The sequence below is a fragment of the Gorilla gorilla genome, chromosome 3 (assembly GCF_029281585.2).
Source record: "Gorilla gorilla gorilla isolate KB3781 chromosome 3, NHGRI_mGorGor1-v2.1_pri, whole genome shotgun sequence".
In the NCBI taxonomy this organism is placed as follows: domain Eukaryota; kingdom Metazoa; phylum Chordata; class Mammalia; order Primates; family Hominidae; genus Gorilla; species Gorilla gorilla.
Window position 1 is genome coordinate 178482905 of NC_073227.2, and position 25990 is coordinate 178508894.

The following is a 25990-nucleotide window of genomic DNA, read 5'->3' on the forward strand; positions in this document are numbered from 1 at the left end:
ATGCCTCTCTCTCACCGTAGGCCACAAGCCTATGTGGCTCAACTGGCTCAATGCTCTGAGAGTGTGGGTTCCTCTCCCTCTTGAGTGCCAGCTACAGGTCTCAGCTTGGCACTCCCTAGCTGTACAGAGCAGCCCTGGGGTGAGCTCAGGCTTTTTGTCATTCTCTCTCCTCTTGTTATTTGCTCTCTCCTGCTGCTTGGGGGCAGCAGTGGTGGGGACCATGGTAGCTGCAGTGACAGAGGACCTGTCAGTGGTCTATGGCACTGCACCCCAGAATAACACAGAACTGCCACTGACTGAAGTGACCAGGTGTGGGTGGGGCAGCTGAACTGTGGGCCCTGGCAGGTGGCCCTGCCTGGGGAAGAGCAAGGGAATCAGGGGTTCACGGGAAAATAATGTGGCCTCCTCTCCATAGGACAGCTGTGGCATTCTGGAGGTGCCAGCAAAGCAATCAGGGTCTTCGTTCCCTCCCTAGCCTGGGGGAAGTGAGGACTGGTACCTTGGCAGTGGCAATGGCAGAGGGCCTGTCGGTTGTCTCTGGGAACTCTAGCCCACAGAAACACAGAGCCCTCTCTGACTGAAGTGAGCAGGTCGGGTGGGTGGCAGCTATGGCGTCCCAGGCTAGGAGGTCCTCTCCGGGGAGGAGACAGAGGGGCAAGGACCTGCGTGGAAAACAGTCTAGCTACTTTTCTGTTAGGCAGCTGCAGCATACTGCAGGCCCACAACTATTCTTGGGTTCTTGGTTCTTTCCTCAGCCTGAGGGCAGCAGGGGTAGGGACTGCGGCAGTGAGAATTGCAGTGGGACTGTCAGTTATGTCTGGGAGCGCCGTCCTACAGAAATGCAGGGCTGTGATTGGCCAGAGTTTCTCAAGCCAGAAGTGGGGCGGTGGCCAGACTGCGCTAAGGGCTAAGGTCCCAGGCCAGTGGTCCTGCCCTTGTGATCTGCAGTCCCTCAGCTCCTTAGCACCGTAAATGTCTCCCATCTCTTGTTCGAGAGAGCTCGCCTCCTCGTGTTGACGTGGCTATGGCAACTGGCACCAGGATGCTCAGGGATCCAAGGCCCATGGGGCCCCACATGGGCTTGAGCAGTGGCCCTGCCCAGACTCCAGGAAGTTCTCTGTGTCAATCAGGAGATGGGGGCTCAGGAGGATTTCCCGTGCCCAGGGTTGCAAAGGTCCACGACAGAAGTGTGAGTCCCCAAGGGCTCTGGCTCACTCATCCTTTCCCCATAGTAGGGACCCTCCTCTGCCTCTGTGCCCATCCTGGGTGGGCAGCTGTCCTGCCTAGCTCCTCTCTGCTCTCCATGGTGGCCATTGCTCTCTTGATGAACCCCAGCTTGGTTCCCTGGACGTTCCACTTGAAGAGCTGGAGTTTACTTGCCGCTCTCTTTCCTCTTTGAGGGAGCAATGCTTACAGCCACTTTGGTGCGTCTCCAAAGCTACTTTCTGTAACAAATTTTTTTCTTCTCTATTATGCTGTAGGTCAGTTTCTTAATCTTGCTTTGTTATTCATGACATCATATTAGAGTTTAAATTCCTAAGTGCTCTTGAAATTTTGATTATGATTTTTTATTTAGGATTTCTATTTTTTATTTGTTTTCTTCACATTTGCCATGTTTTGTTTTCTAATTTCTTGCCTTTTTTAATGAAAACTGATTATTATAGATTAAATTAATACCATTATGAATTTTTATTTTTCTGACTATCTTGAAGAGACTAATTTGAATATAGTTTTCAGATTCTTCAATAAAATTGATATTATCAGGGGTTCCTGCCTGGCTGTTGACTTCTTTTTTATAATAACCTCAATGTGTTAGCATGTTTTTGGATATGGGTGGATGGCTCACTTTGGTTGACAAGTATTTTGTTTGTATCTTCTCTATCTCTGTCCCTACTGCCTTGCTTATTCCTTTCCATCTTGGAGTTTTGTATTTGCTTCCACTGACCCCTAGTTTTGAATAAGAACTTATGGCGATTTGGAGTCTTGCTCCACATAATATCAGAGATATTACAAAGCCAATCACGAGGTCAGAAGCTGCCTTTACTCAGATCTTGAATCCTCTCTTCCTAGATGTGCAGCCATCATGGGATATCTACTGGGGCCGTGTGTTTTGCTGGTATAGTTGTTCCCCTTATTCATCGTTTCACTTTCTACATTTTCAGTTACCTGCAGTCAACCAGGAGTCTGAAAGTATTAAATGAAAAATTCCAGTGATAAACAATTTATGTTTTAAATTACATGTCGTTCTGAGTAGTGTGATGTAATCTTATATTGTTTCATTCCATCTCACCTGGACATGATCATCCCTTGCCCAGCATGCCCATGCTGTATATACTACCTGCTGTATATTCCAACCCGCTGCTAGTCATTTAGCAGCCATCTTGTCATCAGATTGACTATCATGCATTGGTGCTGGTGTTCAAGTAACCTTTAGGTACTTACTTTAGGTACTTATAGAAGTTATGCTCCCATCTTCCTACAGAGACTGGTAGATAAGGCCACTCTTTCTTACTGATTACATTCCAATTGGGATGGCTCCCAGGTTCTTGAGAAAGACGTTCCTGGGTTGTAAAACTAGCAAGAGTGTGGTAGGAGATTTATATTTCAAGAAAACAGATAAATAATTTACAATTGCAAGTTTTTTTTAAGTAAATGTTCTAAGAAAAAGGGGGGCTAGGAGGAAACTGGTCTGAAGTTTAGTTAAGTTGAGGACAATGTTGAAATCATCTTAGTTACATGTTTTCTCAGGCTAAAGAAAAACTAGATTTTATGTTTGACAATAAGCATTTACTTTAATATATATTTTTAAACATTCAGGCTACCCAATTTTTAATTTCCAAACTTTATAACTAGCTTCTCTCAAATAAGAACTTAGTCATATATAAGTTCTCCCTTGTATCAGATTATAAAGTACAAATGCACTATTTTGTCGGGATGTTTGAAAGTTAATTCATTCAGGATAGCTTTTTCAATAAGAACAAAATTTTGACTATAGTCAGAATACAAAATTGTATTCTTTATTTTTTGAGTTGAGAGGAGAAATTGGTGAGAAAACCTGTCAAGTTGTGTTTGCATATTTTGACTGTTTCCTGCAGGGGAACACCAGCCATGAGTGACAAATCTTGGTACAGTGTTCAAGGTAAAGGTAAAAAGTCACCTAACAGTAGAAAGTAATCCTGGGCAGCTTGCAGAACACTGATGATGTTTTTCACACAACCAAACTCTTAAAAAAATCAAATGACCATATTCTTCCTGAATCAGAATTTCTGTATGATCTCTCTGGCAACACAAACTGCAGGAAATTGGATACAAAAATTACAAGGCACTGACCCCTGAGTTGTGTCAGCTCTTTAGAAATGAAAACCATGACAAGTACTGTATGTTAGAAAGCCCCTAGGGTAAGAGCCATGCCTTAATAAAGCATATTGCTTCACAGAGAACTTTAAACAATGCAAATTCCATATGCAGGAAATCTCAGAAAGAAAGGCACTGAGAAAAAGACCTTTGCAACAAAAGATTCCAGAAAACATTACATGAAAAATTTTAAATACCTTTTATTACTTTTTATTCCCTTGGAAAATATTCATAGAGAAACAAACAAAATGGTGTCTACCAGTTTATAAATAATAATCAAGGCATACATGATTTAGTTCTTTGGAAAAATAATCTATCTAGACTTCACAAGGTCAACCTGTGGATAATAGAAATAAAATAAGATACTTCAAAGAATTCTAGATAAGTAACAGCATTTATCATGGCTTGACATTACTAATTGCGTGATCTTAGGCTTTACTGTGATAACAATGCTTTCAAAACCTTTTCCTGTGATCATTTTGAAAATAAAGTGGGGAATATCATTATAATAATTACTGGTCAAAAAGAGGAATAGAGCAAATCTAAATGAAATAAAATTACATGATATAATATCTTGAACTTTCCCCTCAACTTTCATTTATCTTATTTTCCTTAATTTGAAATTACTATTACATTAGAGCAAACTTTATGCCAAGGATATATTATTGCCAATAGCCTGAGGGAAATGACAAACTTTCAGTGGTTTGGGACCAAGTAGGAGTTCTTCTGAAGAAATTCAAAGTCCTGATTTTGTAACAGGTTGTTTTTGCAGAATGAATCATCTTTATATTCGGAAATGCACACACCACCACCAACACTAGTGCTAAAATGTCTATTTCAACAAATCATGAATTTGAGGTAATGAACATGAATGAATACACTTATTGTTTGACTGAGAGGAATGTTCTGTGCTACTTAAAGGAAATATTTGCCACTCTATGATGTTTTTCAGGCTTCAGAAGAAGATTATCTAGGACAATCTATTCTATCTGCATATTGTGATACTTTAAAATATTTATTGAGTTTCTTGTTCAAGTACTGCTCTAATTACTAGGTATAATGGGTAAAATACAATACCTAGGTTTATGATTATAAATAAATGTATTAAATGAAAATATCTGGATACAATATGGAATCACAAAGGCAGAAATATTTAAATGCCAAAATACCATCTAATTATCAACATAATTTGATAAACATAGACTATCATAAAAGTTCTTTAACTTAGCTCATATTTGTTATTTATACTTCCAAAAAGTTACGAGTTAAATTTCTATTGTATTCAGTTTATTGAGACATGGAAAGATGCTGATCAATTGTCTTATGTACTAAGATTGTTTATGGAAAGGATCTACAGGATTTCTTCTGGCACATATATTCTTTATATAAATGATGAAGATACCAGTAGTAGCTGAGTGTAATGTGGTAGTGAAGTTTTATTTAGTAGGTAGAATATAGGCTTGTCAACCTGTGTTTTCAAGATGAAGTCACATCGCTATTAATTTATCTTTTCACAGATTCATTACTTCAACTTCCTTCAGATGATGGAGGAAATGCAACGATGTGCAAATCTCCCTTTCTAAATTCATGCCTCTGGGGACAACATGAGATTCAGAAACCAGGGAAATCACGGTTTCAGATTCCATCTTGTGTCCAATGTGAGTAACATTCAAAGTACTCTGCTATGGATGTGCAGCCTTCCTCTTGCCTAAGGCATGACTACTGTGTCAACTTGGTTCTTGGTTCCTTTTTGTGATGGATTGAATAGGATAAACAGCACTTAATGCATTCTGCAAAAGACAAAACTAGGTAAAAGTTTAAGGCTTTTCTTTCATGTTAATTTTCTCCTTTCTTTCTATTCCAGAATGGCATAGTAATGCTTCATATTTCAGAATCTGAATCCAGTTCATTAGGACTGTACCAAAATAGGATTCTACATATCCTCAACAGAACATATTTCATGAGATTTCAGTGACAGATTTCAATATTATTTAGATATTCTCAAAGATCTTGAACCCACAACAATGGACATTGATAACACACATGAAAATACTCTCACGCTTCTAGGGAGGGGGGTGGGCATGAGGGAGAATCTGAAGCCCACAGCATTGAAAAAGAGCAAAATCCAAATCATTTGCCTAATATTTTCACTGCAATCCACCTGCAGAAACGCTGGTTTCATAATAAATTTTGTTAAATAATTTTTTTTTCAAAAGACCTTTAGAGAGGAGTATTCAGTGTATCGATGGGTTGATGATAATTTCCAGAAAAATTATTCAAAACTTGAACATAACTAAGAGAGACTACTGGGTATTCTTTCAGAGAAGTCCAGACTGCTTTATTTTCCATTGACTAGATCTTACTACGATTCTAGTCTTACTATTAGAATATATATATACACTATGTATATAAGCATGCTATATACATTCATAATGCATATACATATATCATGCATATATATATCCCTTGTATATATATATAAATATGACTTTTTCATAAAGTAAGTTTTCTGCTGATGTCATGTCAGCAATTTAGGAAGCTGATTTATATTTAACTTAAAGGAAGTGGAAAAATACTACTTTCCAATGGTATAAAGACACAATATGATAATTAGGGACACTTCATAATAGAATATGGAATATCTGCAAAGATAAGTGACACTAGAGAAGAAAGAGGCTGTCTAATGACAAAAGGTTAATATAAGCATTGAATCAGGAATCATAAGACCATAGTTCTTGACCTTACCCGCTGGTACTTAAACTACCTAAACAGAAATTATCTTAAGCTCTCCAGGTCTCTATTTCCACTTGAATAAAAAAAGAAAATTTGATGTAGTAGTTTCTTCAGTATTTTCAACGTATGAAATTTTATGTTTCTATATAAAGTAATTACAAATATACAAGTGCTATTGCTACTAAGCTGATAATTCTGGATGAATTCAGATTACACAGTCAAAAAGATTTAGTGTTTATTAATACCATTTTCAAACGGTAAGGAAATACAAAATAATCTTGAAAGGAAAATGTGACATTTCTTTGAACTCTACAATACAAGTTGATATTATTCTATCCTATTCAAGTTAAGTTTCTTTGAAAAATTTATGAGGCTTATCATAGAAATAGAAAATCATCACTACCAGATTGTCTCCTATGTGAAGGGCCACTATTCACATTTGATGAGGAACAGAATGAAACATCTAAGGGCATCAGAAAAAAATAGTTAAATTATTAATTTAATGAATTGTAATATTTTGTGGATGGTAATCCAAAAGAGAAAATTCAATTAACACAAGTTGTGCCCATACTTGTCTGTGGGAGGAAATATCAAAGTAACTACACAGTAGTGAGTTGAAGTTTAGAGAGGAATACAGATTCTGTGAACGTGCTTTATGATAATATAAATAAGTAATGTATTACAAAAGGATGGTGTTAAATAATATCATAAATCAAAAGAAATGTTAAAGGTAACTACAAATAAATGTTTTATTATCATCACCGGGCAAGACATGAAAATAGCAAGGTGCTAACTAAGACAGTCTTGAAATATAACTCAAAGAAATGTTACTCAGATAAATATCTACCTATCTATAAGGGCTTACTGTACATTAAAACTGGATTCATTGCTACTGGTAAAAATGAATTTGACCTACCCAATGACATTAAATTCCACAGATACCAAATATATTGGTAAGTTTTGTTTCTTCCCCCTTTCTGCTAGTGGTAAACTTTTCCAAGAGTTTATTGCACAGATGAGAAAAAAATAAAAACAGTCTTCATTAATTGTGTTGTCGCTTTTCTCACAAATTTCTTCTTATGTATAGAAAGCAAAAGTGTTGCTATATCATTTGTGGTCGCTATTGAGCTGAAGTTTAGTTTTTATATGTTCCTATTAGAGATTCATAGATCAGCTAAAAATAACAAATAATAAATAAATGAGATACTATTTTAAAAAACATAAATCATTTCTGATTGGTCCTTGCAGGTAACAGGAGAAAAAAAAAGATTCTTTAATAGTTGTCATCATCATTTCTAGCCAGTGGAATTGCTGTATGTTGTTGACCCTTCCACCACACCGAGACGTTATGTAGAGGTTGCTTCTGGCTATTGGCAGAGTTCATGTCTCACTAATTAGGTTGAAGCTGCACTCTGCAGAGATTATGCTGTGTGAAAATGGAGTGGATTGACTCTTTTCCATACTTTTAAAAGAAAACCTATATATTTGGGGAAAAAGAAAAAAGAGCAGAAAATGCCAGCTAAAAATTAAAGCTATTATGAGATAATTTGTCTATAAAGTTTATGAAATTTTGAGTAAATTTCTTGCAGTATGTTAAAAATGAGTGGAGCATCTCTGGTTACAGATAAGAAACTAAATACCCCAAGAATTGAACACCTAATCAGTAATTAATAGCAATGTGATAGGCTGCAGGTGTAACTCAGAATTCTTTTGGCTACACAAGTACTTTGAATCAATGTGAAGGTGGTAAGTGTTATCAAGCTTCCCAGAATACTGACACATCTTCTGATTTATTCAGTGAGTCAGTGATAGTTTCATTCAATAAAATAATAAATATAATACATTTACTGAGAGTTTTTTAAAGATCATTTATTGTATTAGGATTTGCAGATACAATATAGAATAATGCAGAAAGAATTTCTCAAAATGAATATTAAAACACATGGGGACATTTTATTGTTTAAACTGGAATGAGAACTTATTTTAAATAAAGCATATTAATGTTAAATTACGTATATAAAACCCACTGTTCTCCATTTTTGAGAAAATATTCTAATTTTACATTAGTCACTCTTTAATTATTTTTAAAGAATTAAACTAGAAAAACAGTGCGCCAGAGTCCCTAACCTTTGATATAATATCTAAAATACATTAAGCTTTAACATTTGTTCTTTTAATTAACTAATATCATTGGGCAAATAGGCCAAAAATTTTCTATGTGTATCTAGTAATACTTATACCTCAGTTAACAAAACACAAAAGGAAGAAATAATTGCGTGAAAGAAATCAATACTAAACAAAAGCAGGACTTTAAGTAAAAATTTAGATTATTTTATCATGCAATGTGCATAATCTCAATTTTCTTTTTAAATACAATGTCAAAAAAGTGAAAAGAAAAATATATTAATGCATTGAAATGTTAAGGGAATGATAAGCATTCTAATGTTGCAAATTCATAAAGAGATGACTAAGATTGATCAATTTACTTTTCACGCTAAGATGGTGTTAATATGCATAATGTATCTTTATATATTAGTGTATATCTATCAATCTGTCTATTAATAGATCTGAAAGATAATGGATGCCTGTTTGGATGATAAAGTCATGTGAAGAAAACCTAAGTCTTCTCATCCCTAACAGTGTGCTCACGAGTATACTGGGGATGCTAAATTTCATCTTTTTTTTTCTACTTAACAAAATGACTTGGAACTTTTTTTTCCCATAACTGCTTACAGAAATACATCATATTTTAAATCACTGTAGTATATTTTACAGAAAATGTAATACACAGGCACAATAAAAACGACTTTCCAAAAAGAAGTCTCTCCTTTTTCAGATGACTAGTTAACCTCCCAGATAAATCACTAATGCTCTGTGTGTAAATACACATACACACACACACACACACATACACACACACACACAAATGGGCTTTATAGCAGCACAATATAGTGGAATATTCCACTTGACAATACAATAATTTATTTAACCAGAAGTCTATCCTTACTATTTTAATTCTTTGTAGCCATTTGCTCTTACAAAAAAAGAAACACCATAGTATATATCTATATACTATTTTTATATCCATACCATTTATATTTGTGTACACATTTGCATAGGTGTGAGAATGGTTTTTCAAATAAATTGTAAAGACTACAACAGATAGAGAGAAAAGATATATGAATTTTAAATTGTAATATATATTTCCAAAAGGTCCTCCAAAGAAGCTTTCTCAATTTTATGGTTGGCAACAATATATGAGAATTGTTTCCCCACACGGTTGCCATAATGATATATTTTCAATATTTAACTTCAACATCAATTTGATGAGAAAAAAATATTTATTTTTTTCATTTCTTTGGTTTTAAGTAAAGCTGAATCTGCATGTTAAATGTGAGTTTTTATTTTACTGTTATCTATGTATTTATAGCTTTGTTAATATTTAATTCAATTACTTGTGCCTTAAAAATTCTTTCACGTTAGAATAATTAGTTTTTTGTCTATTATATTACTTTGCTCCAGTATGTCTTTTATCTCCAATGATTTCCCAGTATTTTTCTCAATTTACTTTTCATTTAGACAAAGATACATTTTAATTGCATATTAAAAATTATTTTACTTTTTGGTTAAATTTTTTTCAAGGTAGAATTATCTTTGTTTCTTAGAACATAGAGGCAGTGACAGCATGTTGGAGATTTAGATCTTCATGAATTCTTTTCAGATTTTAGGTTATAGAGTCTTCATTAATTCAACCAGGGAAATAGAAAAACAGAGGAAGTTGCTGCCCTGATTGTACTCATTTTCTTTTTTTTTTTTTAATTACTATACTTTAAATTCTGGGGTACATGTGCAAAACGTGCAGGTTTGTTACATAAGTATACACATGCCATGGTTGTTTGCTGCACCCATCAACCCGTCACCTACATTAGGTATTTCTTCTAATGCTATCCATCCCCTAGCACCACCACCCCCAGACAGGGTCTGGTGTGTGATGTTCCCCTCCCTGTGTCCATGTGTTCTCATTGTTCAACTCCCACTTATGAGTGAGAACACGCAGTGTTTGGTTTTCTGTTCCTGTGTTAGTTTGCTGAGAATGATGGTTCCCAGCTTCATCCATGTCCCTGCAATGGGCATGAACTCATCCTTTTTTTATGGCTGCATAGTATTCTATAATGTATATATGCCACATTTTCTTTGTCTAGTCTATCATTGATGGACATTTGGGTTGGTTCCAAGTCTTTGCTATTGTGAATAGTGCCACAATAAACATACATATGCATGTGTCTTTATAGTACAGTGATTTATAATCCTTTGGGTATATATCCAGGAATGGCATTGCTGGGTCAAATGGTATTTCTAGTTCTAGATCCTTGAGGAATTGCCACACTGTCTTCCACAATGGTTGAACTAGTTTACACTCCCACCAACAGTGTAAAGGTGTTCCTATTTCTCCACATCCTCTCCAGCATCTATTGTTTCCTAACTTTTAATGATCGCCATTCTAACTGGCATGAGATGGTATCTCATTGTGATTTTGATTTGCGTTTTTCTAATGACCAGTGATGATGAGCTTTTTTTCATATGTTTGTTGGCTACATAAATGTCTTCTTTTGAGAACTGTCTATTCATCTCCTTCGCCTGCTTTTTGATGGGGTTGTTTTTTTTTTCTTGTAAATTTAAGTTCTTTGTAGATTCTGGATATTAGCTCTTTCTCAGGTGGATAGGTTGCCTGTTCACTCTGATGATAGTTTCTTTTGCTGTGCAGAAGCTCTTTAGTTTAACTAGATCCTATTTGTCAATTTTGGCTTTTGTTGCCATTGCTTTTGGTGTTTTAGACATGAAGTCTTTAACCATTCCTATATACTGAATGGTATTGCCTAGGTTTTCTTCTAGGATTTTTATGGTTTTAGGTCTTACGTTTAGTGTTTAATCCATCTTGAGTTAATTTTTGTATCAGGTGTAAGGAAGGGGTCCAGTTTCAGTTTTCTGCATATGGCTAACCAGTTTTCCCAACACCATTTATAAACTAGCGAATCCTTTCTCCATTGCTTTTTTTTGTCAGGTTTGTCAAAGATCAGATGGTTGCAGATGTATGGTGTTATTTTGGAGGCTTCTGTTCTGTTCCTTGGTCTATATATCTGTTTTGGTACCAGTACCATGCTGTTTTGTTTACTGTATCCTTGTTGTATAGTTTGAAGTCAGGTAGCATGATGCTTCCAGCTTTGTTCTTTTTGCTTAGGGTGGTCTTGGCTATGCGGGCTCTTTTTTTGGTTTCATATGAAGTTTAAAGTAGCTTTTTCTAATTCTATGAAGAAAGTCAATGGTAGCTTAATGGGGATAGCATTGAATCTATAAATTACTTTGGACAGTGTGGCCATTTTTACGATATTGATCCCTCCTATTCATGACCATGGAATGTTTTTCCGTTTATTTATGTTCTCTTTTATTTCCTTGAGCAGTGGTTTGTAGTTCTCTTTGAAGAGGTCCTTCACATTCTTTGTAAGTTGTTTAAAGTCTTACTCAGTTAAATTTTATGGACTAATTGCCTATGATATACATTTTCAATTTCTTTTTTTAGGAATAGTTTATGTACAATCTTTGCAGAACATGTTTGTGTATATTGGGATGAGGTAGATACACCACATATTTTTTTCCAGTTGATTTATTAAAGAATCCTGTGAAACTCTGGTAGTATAAGATTCAGTCTCCTTCAGAATCCTTTCTTACCTTTGTCCATTTTATTTTATTGCCATTGACAACTTTTCGTTCTTACCATGAGTTGGGAACAACAATGTCTTCTGGTGTCATCAATGACACAGTTTCTATTTTGATTTCTCATTCCCATTGTTTTTATTAATTTAAAAGAGGAAATAATGCAGAGAGAATTTTACTCTGGTTTCTCAGTCTGAAGGTTAACAAAGATATTGGTTTTGTTACCTAACTTTTTGTGGATTTGCATACAGGATTACAAAGAAATTTTTCCATCATTTATTTAAAGCAACATTTATTGCTTTGTTATTTAGAGAAAATGTAAAATCTTACTATTTGTGCATTCCAGACCTATTATGATAAGCACCATTAAAGCTAACAGAAATTGTGTGCTGCTTAAAGACCAGTCAGAAAAGAATCCCTATATGCAAGCAAAAGAGAGCAGTCTGGGATGATTGGAGTTCTTTTTATGTAATCACTTTAAATAAGTTTCAGACCAGGAATCTCAACAGGAAATATCTGGAGGAGGTAGAACCTGCATCAAATTGTTCAGTTACCTAAAAGTTCCTTATGAGATAGGCCTCTTTTCAACTAAATAATATTTTAAAATACTTAATGAAATGGAGCATTCTAAATCTGAAGTTGTTTGGAAGAGGATAAGTGAAGTCAGTACCCACATTGAAGGATGTGCTTAAAATAGCTAGATTTCCCATAGCAGCACAGTAGATAATTGACACCTTCTCCCTTCCTTTTTTCTCTTTCTTTTTTTTCTAAAGTGTAGATTTGGCAGAACTGCAAGCTAAAACTTGAATTGTGAATACTGTTTATAAAGTGTTCCAAGTCCCTAAAAAATTAAAAACCTCATGGTTTCCAGTTTTAAAATATGATTAATGTCTGTGAGATATATCCACAATATTATCATCACAACATTATAACTTTGAAACAACAATGGAGAAATAATTTAATAAATTATTGTATATTCTTATGGTTGAGTGTTATGGGTCATTACATATACTATTTATCAAGAACTTTTGTTATTACACGGGATAAAGCCACTGATATAATATACAGGAGGAAAAGAGTTAAAAATAACATGTATTGTTTGAACGAGCAATGTAAAATTATACTCACAGATATTTGGAATAGACACTTATACACAAAATATCAACTAAATGAAGACAATGAACTATGAAAAACAATGTTTAATAGAAATTTGGAAAACACACATCAATAACTTGTGAAATAGTTTGGCCTCACCTCTCATATAATTATTCTTTCAACAAACCTACATAAAAATATTTCTTAATATCCCCTCTCAAGTCGTCATGACAGGTCCTCTTTTTCTCCTAAATCACTTTCATCTTGAAGGTCTAAGTGTGTTTTTCATTTAAGAGAACAGGATACAATGACAATTTTTCTTTCTGGAAAAAAAGGATCTGAATAAATAACATTTTTGTAAAAACCACAGAGATATCTACAGGTTTCATAGCACCTTCTCTTAAACAAGTCCCTGATTATTATGTTTTGGGTCATCCCACAAACACCATGTAGCTTGGTGTTTATCCCTCTCTGCCAGTTCTGCTGAAGATCTCTGTTAACTGTGCATCTTGTCTTGGAGATGTCATTGCCCATGACTGGAATGCCGGTGTCTATGAAGACAGTGATACTGGTGTATTACTCAAGTGAATTATCGTTTTGGCTCTGAATTGAGTTGTATTCTACTCAGTGAGACACAAGAAGAACCTCCTTCTTAATTCTGTGCCACATTTTGCAAATACACACATGTACACAAACATAAAGAATATTTATTTTTAAAATATCTACTTTTTACTTTTCTTGGGGGTTCAATACCAGCTTAAAGGATCAAGTGAAGGACCAAAGACCTCCCATATAATTTATTCCTTTCTTGTTCCTTTTTCTCTACTGCTCACCTTCATTACCTACAATAATTCAATATTACCAAATCCTAATTTCCTTCTTCACCTGAACTTACTAAATATATTCTTTCATGCATGCAATAGGAGACCTACCTACTGATAGAACCCTTGAGTGCTGGAGTATATTTGTGCATGCAAGGACACCTATGTGGAAGGAAGTAGTGATGGAGTGATTTTCTATCTAATGCAGGATCAAAATGACGAGACTACCTTGTTATACTACAGGCCATTCTGATAAACCAGTGGAAATAGACACAGTAATTGACATCCTAGACTGGTGAAGGAAAATCTGTGGGATAGATTGATCATTTGCCTGGAGTAAAAATATATTTACTATGTTATATTACAAGTTATATCTGGGATAGGGATTAAAGCAGGGTGGAAAATATCATTTGTAGGCACCTTTTCAGATTCAAGTTTTACCAAAAAACAAACATCTGTTTGCTTAATCAAGAGACACTAATTAGTTATCATGGATGGATATTAAGGTTGATTTAAAAATTTTCAATGAGTTAAGTAACCTAAAGGATTGTCTGCAGGACTCATTTTGTTAACAATAATTAACACTGTATTGTGCTTTTATGCTTTTAGTTCATTAAATTACCTTTGGGGACTAGGGTAAACATAAAATTCACTTATTATTTTACTGGTCTCAACATAGCTGGCAAAAAAAAAAAAAACCTAGATGTGTCTCTGAGATATGGCATTTAAGACTTCATCTTAAAAATTCTTACCTGTAAGATTATAAATCATTCTACTATAAAGACACATGCACACTTATGTTTATTGCAGCACTGTTCACAATAGCAAAGACTTGGAACCAACCCAAATGCCCATCAATGATAGACTAGATGAAGAAAATGTGGCACATATACACCATCGAATACTATGCAGCCATAAAAAAGGATGAGTTCATGTCCATTGCACGAACATAGATGAAGCTGGAAACCATCATTCTCAGCAAACTAACACAGGAACAGAAAACCAAACACTACATGTTCTCACTCGTAAGTGGGAGTTGAACAATGAAAACACATGGACACAGGGAGGGGAACATCACATACCAGGGCCTGTCAGGGGTTGGGAGCTAGGGTAGGGATAACATTAGGAGAAATACCTACTGTAGGTGACGGGTTGATGGGTGCAGCAAACCACCACGGCACATGTATATCTATGTAACAAACCTGCACGTTCTGCACAGGTACCCCAGAACTTAAAGTATAATAAAGAAAAAAATTATTCCATGTTCAAAAGCACCTTTTTTTCTTTCAGTTTTGATAGAAGTCTGACACAAACATCTGTGCTTTCTTTTTTACTGCCTGGAGAAGGCAAATACCATTGACAAAATCCTTGCCTATTTACACTTACTCTCATGTGTTATTTTCGTTATTGCTTTCAAGGTGAACCTGATCAAGAGATTAATAAGTCCTTGTGAATATGTGAAAGAACAATTGTAATCGTTTTCCTCCCAGGAAAGGAGTCCCTCAATTCAAGTATGATTTACTTTCTGTTTATGGCAATAGCTGTAGGAATGCATTGTACAGGTATTAACATGCATTAAGGCATAAATCACAGAAATACAGGGACAGAGAGAGAGAAAGGAAAGGTTGCTATTTTAGGCAAACAAGGGAGCTTTGTATGCTGGTTGTGAAACCTGCCCTGTCAGGATTAGCAGAGCTAATTCTGTCAAGGCTCAGTGAAGTTTGACACGACTGCATTCACAAGAAAGCTGCAAAGGTCGTATTATGCACTGTGTACCTTTGGGGAGCTTAACAGAACCAATTTGGACCAATTCTGTCAAAAGAACATCTAAGTAACCTAGAAGAATAAGCCTTTGAAAAGAAGTTTATGAGGCTTGGGAACGGGAAGCAGGAGAGGGCTATATGTCAAACTATTTTTCTCCCTGAGTCAAAATTGGGTATCACTACTTTTGAAAAGCTTTGCCACTCACAAGAAAAGAATGCTAGACAGAAGCATGAACGTAGAGATAGAAAAAAAAAAAAAAGCCATCAGGGCTTTTAGAGTGGTTTTCGCCAAATTTACAACTGAAACTTTCCAGCTTTTCTGAGGCCCAGGGAATTACTGGGCTCTATAGGAATAAAGGGAGAACATTTCTGCTCACTAATTTAGAAATCTGTATTGTTTGCAAGAGAAGAGTAACCTCACCCTCTGATGACTGCAGTCGGAATGGCCTGCACCAGAGATGAAATAAAACTCATGGAAATAAACATAGACATGATTCTTACCCAGAAATATATATAATTTCAATAGCTTATCATGGTATAAGTTATTTTTCTACTCTACCCTTGAATGAATAGGATATAAAAATAAGCTTTTCTTAGCCAGTGTGCTAACTTTTCCAATGAGATAAATGAGGTTTACTAAGTTATTGCAAGTAGTAATAAATTATAACACTTGTTTAAAACTCTATTGAGCAAAGCTTCCTGATGTTATTGAAGAGCAAAGCTTTGAAGAGCAAAGCTTCCTGATGTTACAATATCAGACATAATTAAGAGGGCATGGATAGTCACTGTCTTTCTCCTCCTGCTGGAATCAATACAAGTATATCTTTTTCTTCTTAATAGCAACAAATTCCAATTTTATATTTTTGGTGACTTGGCAACAATTTGGATTCTGAAGAGACTGGAAATAAATTTGTAAGTGTCTTGTTTCTCAGCATAGGATTATCTACTTTGGCATGGGATAAAAAAAAATAACCGTTTGAATAATTAAACACATTCATTTGGCATAGTAACTGGAAAAAATTACTCTTTAAATTTTGGCCCTAAAAGCCTCTTGTTCATTTAAAATCTATGCTGAATTATGAAGTGTTTTTGATCAGTTCTTTGTTATACCAGGCGTAATAAGTACTAGCGTCTTTCTAGTGATGTTATATTAAAGAATTCCATGGACCAACATACTGTCGAAGATGTCACTATTGTGTCTTTGGTATTACTTGCCTCTGGATAAAATGTGATTCTCTGTGTTCTGCTCTTTTCTGTCTTTGGCTCATGTAGCAGCTGGTTTTGCCTTCTCTTCATTAAGTTTTCTAAGCATCAACACGTTCATTGTTCTTCTCATTTTCAAGTTAGTTCTCATTCTTGTATGGCCTTTCATTAACTTTTGGAAGCTTGTGAGTTGTTGTTTTTTTATTTTATTTTATTTTATTTTTGAGATGGAGTCTCGCTCTGTCACCCCGGCTGGAGTGCAGTGACACGATCTCGGTTCACTGCAAGCTCCACCTCCCAGGTTCACGCCATTCTCCTGCCTCAGCCTCCCGAGTAGCTGGGACTACAGGCGCCCGCCACCATGCCTGGCTGGAGTGCAGTGACACGATCTCGGTTCACTGCAAGCTCCACCTCCCAGGTTCACGCCATTCTCCTGCCTCAGCCTCCCGAGTAGCTGGGACTACAGGCGCCCGCCACCACGCCCGGCTAGTTTTTTGTATTTTTAGTAGAGACGTGTTTCACCGTGTTAGCCAGGATGGTCTTGATCTCCTGACCTCGTGATCCGCCTGCCTCGGCCTCCCAAAGTGCTGAGATTACAGGCGTGAGCCACCGCGCCCGGCACTTGTGAGTTCTAATAATCCCAGCATACAAGGCACACTTTTCTCTCAGTCTGTGATCTATTTGCTATTACCAGATGGAAAGATGCCAGGTGCTTTTAGTTCTGTAGGTGACCAGCAAGAATTAAGTTTTTCTTTCTCCTCCCTTCAGAAATCTATGTAAAAATAAGTTCAAATTATACAAAGCACAATTATTCCTACATTTCCAAGTTTCTTTTTACGAAACACTCAGTTAATCAGAATGATGAAATCACACCACTTCATCTACACTTTAAACTTAACCGGCAAAATTGTGTGACTTGACTTAAAATTTTAATGGCAGAAATCTTCCTTAGTGAAGTTCGTTGGTCTCTTGAAAAGAGTCATTCTAATGATAAAAAGAAAAGGATGACTTGAGTGACTGAATATAAAGTGATATGCTAAATAATAATTTAAGAGTGATAACAGGGATATCCTAATGGAAACTGTTGGAACATAGTGGCCAACAAAACATGCTGGCTATTCTATTAAGGTTATAATTGATTTTGGATGTGCTGTGTTTAGCTGGGTTTTAATTCAGGCTCTTCAGCTTGCTATATGGGTTGCATTAGGCACATTTCTTATCCTTGCTAAGTTTCATCTTCTCCTCTATAAACTAGGATTAATAGTAGTGTCCACCCCAAAAGTTGTTAGTTGTCAATTAGTGATAAAAAAACATGATCCACACAAAATGGACACAACTGAAAAAGTCACTCAGGAACTCATCAGCAACAGGATACACATATCAGAACTCATCTATTTACTCTCAGAAAAATGCGTAGATCGATGAGTGTCACTAACTACTGAAATAACTACTCTGATGATAATATCCACAGATAATCTCTTCTATTGGTGCTTCTCAACTTTAAATCACTTTGGGAGCTTTATACAAATCATCATACCCAGGTACGAACCATCCTGAGAAATTCCGACTGATCTGGGTCAAAACCCACATAATTTAACTGTCAGCTAAATCTGAGAATCTTAAAATCTTTGTACAAAGACTTATTCTCCTGGTCCTATTATATAAAAATAATTATTAATTTTAAAAAGCATGTAACCTACTAAATGAATCAAACCAAAGTGTCTAAAGCTGCATCTTAGTTCTGTGTGATTAAAACTGATGGCATATGCTCTTTTGAAACCTCATGGGAACAATAATATAAGGCTTGTTTTGTAACAAAAAACAAGTCTTATGCAACCGATAAGCATATGAAAAAAAGATACACATTACTGATCATTAGAGAAATGCAAATCAAAACTGTAATGAGATACCATCTCACATCAGTCAGGATGGCTATTATTAGAAAGGCAAAAAATATGATGCTGGGAAGGTTATGGAGAGAAATGAATGCTATACACTGTTGATGGGAGTGTAAATTAGTTCAACCATTGTGGAAGACAGTGTGGCAATTCCTCAAAGACCTAAAGAGAGAAATACCATTCGACCCAGCAATCCCATTACTGGGATATACAGGAATATATATTGTTATATTATAAAGACACATGCACACGTATTTTCATTGGAGCTCTAACCACAAACGTATGTTCATTGCAGCTCTAATCACAATAGTAAAGATGTGAAATCAAGCCAAATGCCCATCAAAGATAGACTAGGTAAAGAAAATGTGGTACATATATGTACACCGTGGAACACTATGCAGCCATAAGAAAGAATGAGATTTTGTTCTTTGCAAGGACATGGATGGAGCTGGAAGCCATTACCTTTAGCAAACTAATGCAGGAATAGAAAACCAAATACCACATATTCTCACTTATGAGTGGGAGCTAAATGATGAGAACATGTGGACACATAGAAGAGAACAACACACACTGGAGCCTATCAGATGGTGAAAGGTGGGAGGAGGGAGAGGATCAGGAAGAACAATTAATGGGTATTAGGCTCAATACCTGGGTGATGAAATAATCTGTACAACAAACCCCCATGAAACACAAACATGTTTGTTACATATTTACCTATGTAACAAGCTTAGACATCCTGTACATGTACCCCTCAACTTAAAAGAAAGTTTAAAAAGACCTTTTATGCTTTTTTTTTTTAAAAAAGGTTTGTTTGTTTCTTTGTAAGTTTAGTGGGAATGAAACATGAGACAAAAATGCTGCTTTCCTGTTGCCTTTCAAATTGCTGGAAGTCTGTCCTTCATACCTGAGGAATGTTATGTGAAGAGCCTTTTGAGATAAAAAGAGGAAACAGAAGACTTGAGCAATACTATAAATCAACAAGATTTAACTTATAAAGAGCATTCCACCCAACAACAGCAGAATACATACTTTCCCAATGTATATTAAACATTCTTCAGGATAGGATACATGAAGATTATAAAACAAGTCTCAACAAAATTTTATAGTTTGAAACCATAAGAAGTGTCTTCTCTAACCCCAAGAAATAAAGCTAGAAATGAATAACAGAAGGAAAACTGGAAAATTCTTAAATATTCAGAAATTAAACAACACAGTTTAAACAACTAGTGGGTGAAATAACAAACCGCAAAAGAAACTAGAAAATGTTTAGAGATAAAAAACCTCAAAACAAACCAGATTTATGGGATGTAGGATATGTGGTACTCAGAGAAATATTTATGGCTGTAAATGCCTATATTAAAAAGAAGATCTCAATTAAATAACTTAACCTGCACCTTGAATAAATAGTTTTTAAAAAAGGGCAAAGTAAACTCAAGGCTAGCAGGACAGAAATAATCACAATTAGAGTGAAGATGTTAAGACATAAAATAGAAAATACAAGAAAAAGAAAGAGATTTAAGAAAAAAAAATTTATTTGACAAAATCAACAAGATTCACAAATCTTTTAGCTAAAGTGACTAAAAAAAGGGGAGAGGGAGAGAAGACTCAAACTGTTCAAACCATAAAGTGGAGACAATACTACTGACCATACAGAAATAAGAAAAAAATAAGAGATTATTATGAGAGATTTTATACCAAAAGATAGGGAACATAGATGAAATGGTCAAATTCTTAGAAACATGAAATATGTCATTATTAACTCAAGAAGAAATAGGAAATCTCAAAAGAACTATAACAAATAAAGAGATTAAGTCAGTGAATTTAAAACTTTAACAAAGAAAAACCCAGGACCAGATGGTTTCATTGGTGAATTATACCAAACAAATACATCCAAAAAACCAAATAGGAAAGGATACTTCCTAACTCATTCCTAACAGTTATAAGCCAGTATTACTTTGATTCCAAAGCCAAGGAAATTACAAGAAAAGAAAACAAAAGGCCTATATTGTAGAAGAATATAGGTATAAAAATCCTCAGCAAAGGACTAGCAAACTGAATCTATCAGCATATTAGATTATACACTATGACCAAGTGGGATTTATTCCAGAAATGCAACAGAGGCCAAATAAATACAAATCAATAAATGTGATACATCATATTAATAGAATAAAGGGGAAAACACATGGTCACCTCAACTGATGTAAAAAAATATGTTTGACATGTTTTCATGGAAAAACACTCAACAAACAAAGAACACAGGGAATTTCCAGAACCTGATAAAGGGAATGTATAAAAAAAACCCACAATTAACATAATACTCAAAGGTTCAACTTGGAATGATTTCCCCTAAGATGATGAATAAGACAAAGATGTCCATCCTCTCCACATATATTCATCATTTTCCTGGAATTTCATAGAATTTACTGGCTATAGTAAGCAGACTAGAAAAAGAAAGGGCATCCAATCTGGAATAGATGTGAAATTATCTCTGTTCACAAATATAACATGATAGTATATGTAGAAAATCCTAAATAATCCACAAAAATCTAACAGAGCAAATAAATATTACATGGCCTAGTTGTGAATATCAATTACACAGTAACAATACTGTAAATACCAAACGCTGATCTAGCTGCAATTATGCAATTAAAACACAATGGCAAGGATAAGGATTTCAGAATTGGGATACCTGAACTGGGGAGAAGAACAAGAGATAAATTCTTATGTTCTGTAACAAGAAATCCATAAATAATGCCTAAAACTTGAAAAGAAAAAAAATAGCCCTACAAACATGGTATTTAGAGTCCTGTTACTGAATATCAAAAAAAATGAGCTGAGAGAATTGTGAATATTCTTACTGGGAAAGCAGCAAGGCAGGGTCAAGATGGGTGCTAGGGAGTGCTCTTGATCTTCAAGTTCATAAGAATAATAGATTCCTTAAATTATGCACATGTAATAATTCAATTAAAAACAACATGAAAAATAATATGATAAGACAAATATACAAGGGCCAGAGCACTGTCACAGGAAAAAAAGAATGGGGCAAAATAGTTACATGAAAACAAAACAGGTCATTGATTGCATTTTGATCATGAATAATGACATTCTTCAGAGCAAGTATCAAGAAACACGAACCTCAAGGCTTATCTTTTTAAGAAAATAATTGTGATTTTCAATGGCATATACTTTTAAAAACATACAGCTATTTTATCTAGAAGTGAAACAAAAATAAGTGTGGCAGAAAAAAGAAATGCCTGAAATGGAACAAAATGATGAGAAAAATACCTATCGAGCTTTCATAAAGAGAGATGGACTGCAGTATGCTTGTCACTTTCTATACTTGTGACAAATTGTTAAAAGTCATAGGATATTTGGGGGAGGGGAATCAAACTGAATTATATATAACTAGATTTTTATACATGCCAGGTTAGATGCATTAAAATATTAACATTCTCATATATGTATGTATGTGTCATATACAATTCTGAGGAAAGGTACCACCTGCACTATAATCCTGAAGGAAATCATCATCTTCTCTTGCCATAGTATTTCAATCACTTGCTAACAAGGGTCACCATTGTAAACCTTGCCCAGCTTTAATTTAATCTCAAGAGTGCATAGAAGACAAATCACCAGCCTGTGCTAAAATATAACCTTTGGGCCTCCACTGATGACCCCATATATTATTGCAGCCCTTCTCTATTTATTCGACTCTTTTGTTCCTTTCCTGTTTTATTTCTCTGCTACACACTCATCATTAATACAAACATAAAACAAGTGACTAATTAAGACATAATATTTGTAATATCAAATTATTTTAGTTAATAATGTCAATGGTATTGTAATTTTCTATTGTTTTGACTTTTGAAATAAATTATTTCACGGTTTAGCACTAAATTATTCATTTAGTTTTTCCACTGAATTCTTCCCTAACATAAATCATTCAATTAAGAATTATTCTAGTTGACCTTGTGTGTTTCAGTATGTTGGGAATTAAATATAGACATTTATGTAAATTGTTATTAAAATGAAAGAATGAGTCAGAATGTAAAAGCATTGCTATGACACTTTATTTTCATTTTCAAAGAATTCAGTAGTGATGTAGCACAGAACAATTCTAAAAATCATCCAAAAAATGATACAGGCAACCATATTATCCATCCAAAAATAATTCATGTTAGCACTTCCAAAATGTTTCAGATTGGATTGCACTAATATCTCATGAGATCTCTGTATTTTAGTTTTTTCATCTCTAAAACATGAGCATTGAAAATCATTTTTAGTTTTACTTTGAACTTAGCCTGTTTCCAACTCTAATATTTTATATTCCAGTAAATCAATTGCACTTTATTTCATGAAATTACCAAAATTCCAAGTGCCATTCTCCCCTTTGTCTACTTTCCAGCTACACCAGATTTCTTTTCTCATTATATTCTTCTCCCTCTCTCTTTTCCCATTGTCTCTGTGGAGGAGACATATTTTCCCTTCCATTGTTCTTTTTGGAAACCCTCTAAGTTAGACTCATTGCAAGAACCCCTCCTCCCGAATGCCCACCTAACTTCCAATAAAACTTACATTCTTTTGCCTCTCTTTTTACTGGGCTAAGCTTGACAAATTCAAAGAAAATGGCTGTTTTGCCTTTCCTAATCCTCTACACAGTAGTACACAAATACCATATGTTCTCACTTGTAAGTGGGAGTTAAATAATATGTACACGTGGAAATAGAGTGTGGAATAATAGACATCGATAACTGAGAGCGTTGGGAGGGTGGAGGGAGGGTCAAGGATGATAAATTATTTGATAGATACAATGTACACTATTCAAGTGACATTGATAACTACAAGCCCAGACTTGACCACTATGCAATATATCGATGTAAGAAAACTGCACTTGTATTTCTTAAATTTATACAAACAAAAAATAGTTTTCACATCCGTGAACAAAAAATATAAATACTTAAAAAATTATTACACTAAAATACAAACATGGAAAAGTCAATATCAATTATAGGTTTTAAAAATAGACACATTAATAACCCATTGGGTGAAATACAAGCAGCCATTGCATTTAAAATTAAAAATATTGTGTAGCAATAAAGAGTATTTATTATTAAGTAACAATGGAGGAAACATTATATTGATATAATCTGATCATATAGGTGTCCAATTAAAAATTTTTAAAATCACCTGATTGCCCAAAAAGTAAAAGCTAAATTTCTGCTCCCAGGCTGTCTTTCCAGCATCATTTTTCACCACATGAACACTGCACCTATGCTCTTCCAGACTAACACCAGGCACCTATACAGGTTAACATTTCTCTACTTTTGAATATCTTGTTTTCTCTTGTTCTGATGTCATTCCCAAATTTCAGTTTCTACATATCTATTGTCTAACTTTTAAGATTAAAGAGTTTCAGTTTCTGAGTTGTTTCACTTAATTGCCTCCAGTTCCATCCATGTTGCTATAAAATACAAGATTTTGACATTGACAAGAGGTAGCCAAATGACTAGGCAGATAAGGGTGGGTCCTTGGTGAAATCCCACCTTCAAGCCCAAAAACAGCCTGAAGGCTGACAGACCAGACTTCTGGTCCTAGATGAAACCCGCAACCCAGACAGAGAACTTCTATTCCTGTTTGCCCACCCTTTCCTGATTGATACTTTCTGAAAAAACCTTTTGAACAATCAAATGTTGCCTTTTCCAATACTACCTACAGCCTGCCCCTCCCCCATTCTGAGCTCGTAAAAGCCCAAGACTCAGCCACATTGAGGGGACTCTCCCACTTTCGGGTAGGGGGACCATTTCCACATCCCATCTCTGCTAAAAGCTGTTTTATCACTCAATAAAATTCCCCACTTTGCTCACTTTTTTATTTTCAGCACATCTTTATACTTCTTGGGCATGGAACAAGAACTCGGGAACCCATGAGCAAGCCAGACTCAGCCCATGATGGCCAAGAGTGCAGGCCGTCTCCTGCAGCATGCAGTGTGGCTGAGTAAGTCCCACGTGGGGGACACTGGCCAGAGGTCTCCAGCTTGCAAAGTGACCAAGAAAAAATCCTGTGTCATTTTAGGGTCTTGCCCAGGATACCCGAGGGGGGCACTTTTTCCTGACACTTCTTGCCCTCAGATTTTCTATTGAAGGCAGATGAAGCACCAAATCTCTGACTAGCCAGTTGAAAAAGAATGCACAACTATAGAGGATGGGGTGTGACCCTGCTATCTCTCTCTCTGTCTCTCTCAGATGAAAGGAACGTTGGCTTTGTTTCCCTTCATGGAGGTTTAGCCATTGTGTGAGACCAGAATAAGATCCTGGGGCAACTGATGGGATCTGGCTGAGGCCACACCGTGGTGTTGCCAGAAGGTCCCTGAACTGGTTCCATCCCCACCGCCCGTTAGGGCATCAATCAAGACCCTCAGACTTTTCTATGACATGTTTCCTTATGTCTTTCATGGTTTGAAATGGCTCCTATCTCTTTTTTTAATAATGTTAAAGGTATTGCTGCAAACAGCAGAGATATTTCTGGGTAGAATGAGCATACAGCCCAACCATCAGATAATGCAATTCAGAACAATACGGTTTCCATCTGGCACGGAGGGTACAGTGATTAAGAGTTTTTCTCCTGTTGGAGGAACCCATTTGCATAAAGTAAGAGGAGGCATTTTCCCTCAGGCATTTTCCCTGCCCTGCACTTAAGCTGTTTTATTTTCTTTTCTCCACATGTGAGGAGTTAACATAGCCATGTGAACACAGGGAGCTTTTCTATGCAAGAGTTTGTTTTTGTTTTTTTTTTATTTCCTTTTGAAAGGCATCTTATTAGGCCAGGACCCCCAGTTCACCAGTTCACTAGACTCCCTAACTTAATGAGTCCTTGCACCTTTCTGAGGTACCCCTTTGTCCCAAACTCAATTCCAAGCTTTGGATTGAAGCCTTAGAAAAAAAAAAGAAAAAAGAAAAAACTGGATCTGAGGGATCCAGAGACAGATGACCATGGAAGTCAAGGGGCACAGTGCAGATGAGCACGACTAATTCTTGCTAATTACCACCCCAACACCATTTCATGGACAGAGGTCATGCTAGCATCCATGGCACAGATGAGACTACCAATAGCGGGGAGGATAGGCAATGTATGGGTGAGTGGGGATAATTCCTACCCTCTAGACCCTCCAGACCCTCTAGACCTCCCTGTTTCACATGGATGAAGGCCACATTGACACCCATTGACAGCAACCAGCCGAGGTCACCAGGCCTCTGGGATATAAAGAGGGAAAAAAGAAAGAAAATGCATTTTCTTTCTCTCTCGTGTACCCCAGATATTCACTGGGAAGAGAAAGAAGCTAAGGGATGCTTTTTTCCCCTCTTTCCAGATGGGTAACCAGCCATCTTCAGTCTGTAATTCTCTTGAAGGCATC

The 25990-nt window shown here is 35.7% G+C and overlaps 1 long non-coding RNA gene across 1 annotated transcript in view; it reads left to right on the forward strand.

Moving 5' to 3' along the window:
* Positions 1-1064: 1064 nt before the first annotated feature.
* Positions 1065-25990, forward strand: part of LOC129532976 (uncharacterized) — a 28399-nt gene continuing 3473 nt past the window's right edge. The window contains exons 1-2 of the long non-coding RNA XR_010133276.1: positions 1065-1189; positions 4872-5012. This is a non-coding gene — a long non-coding RNA (uncharacterized lncRNA). The remainder of the gene's footprint in view (positions 1190-4871; positions 5013-25990) is intronic.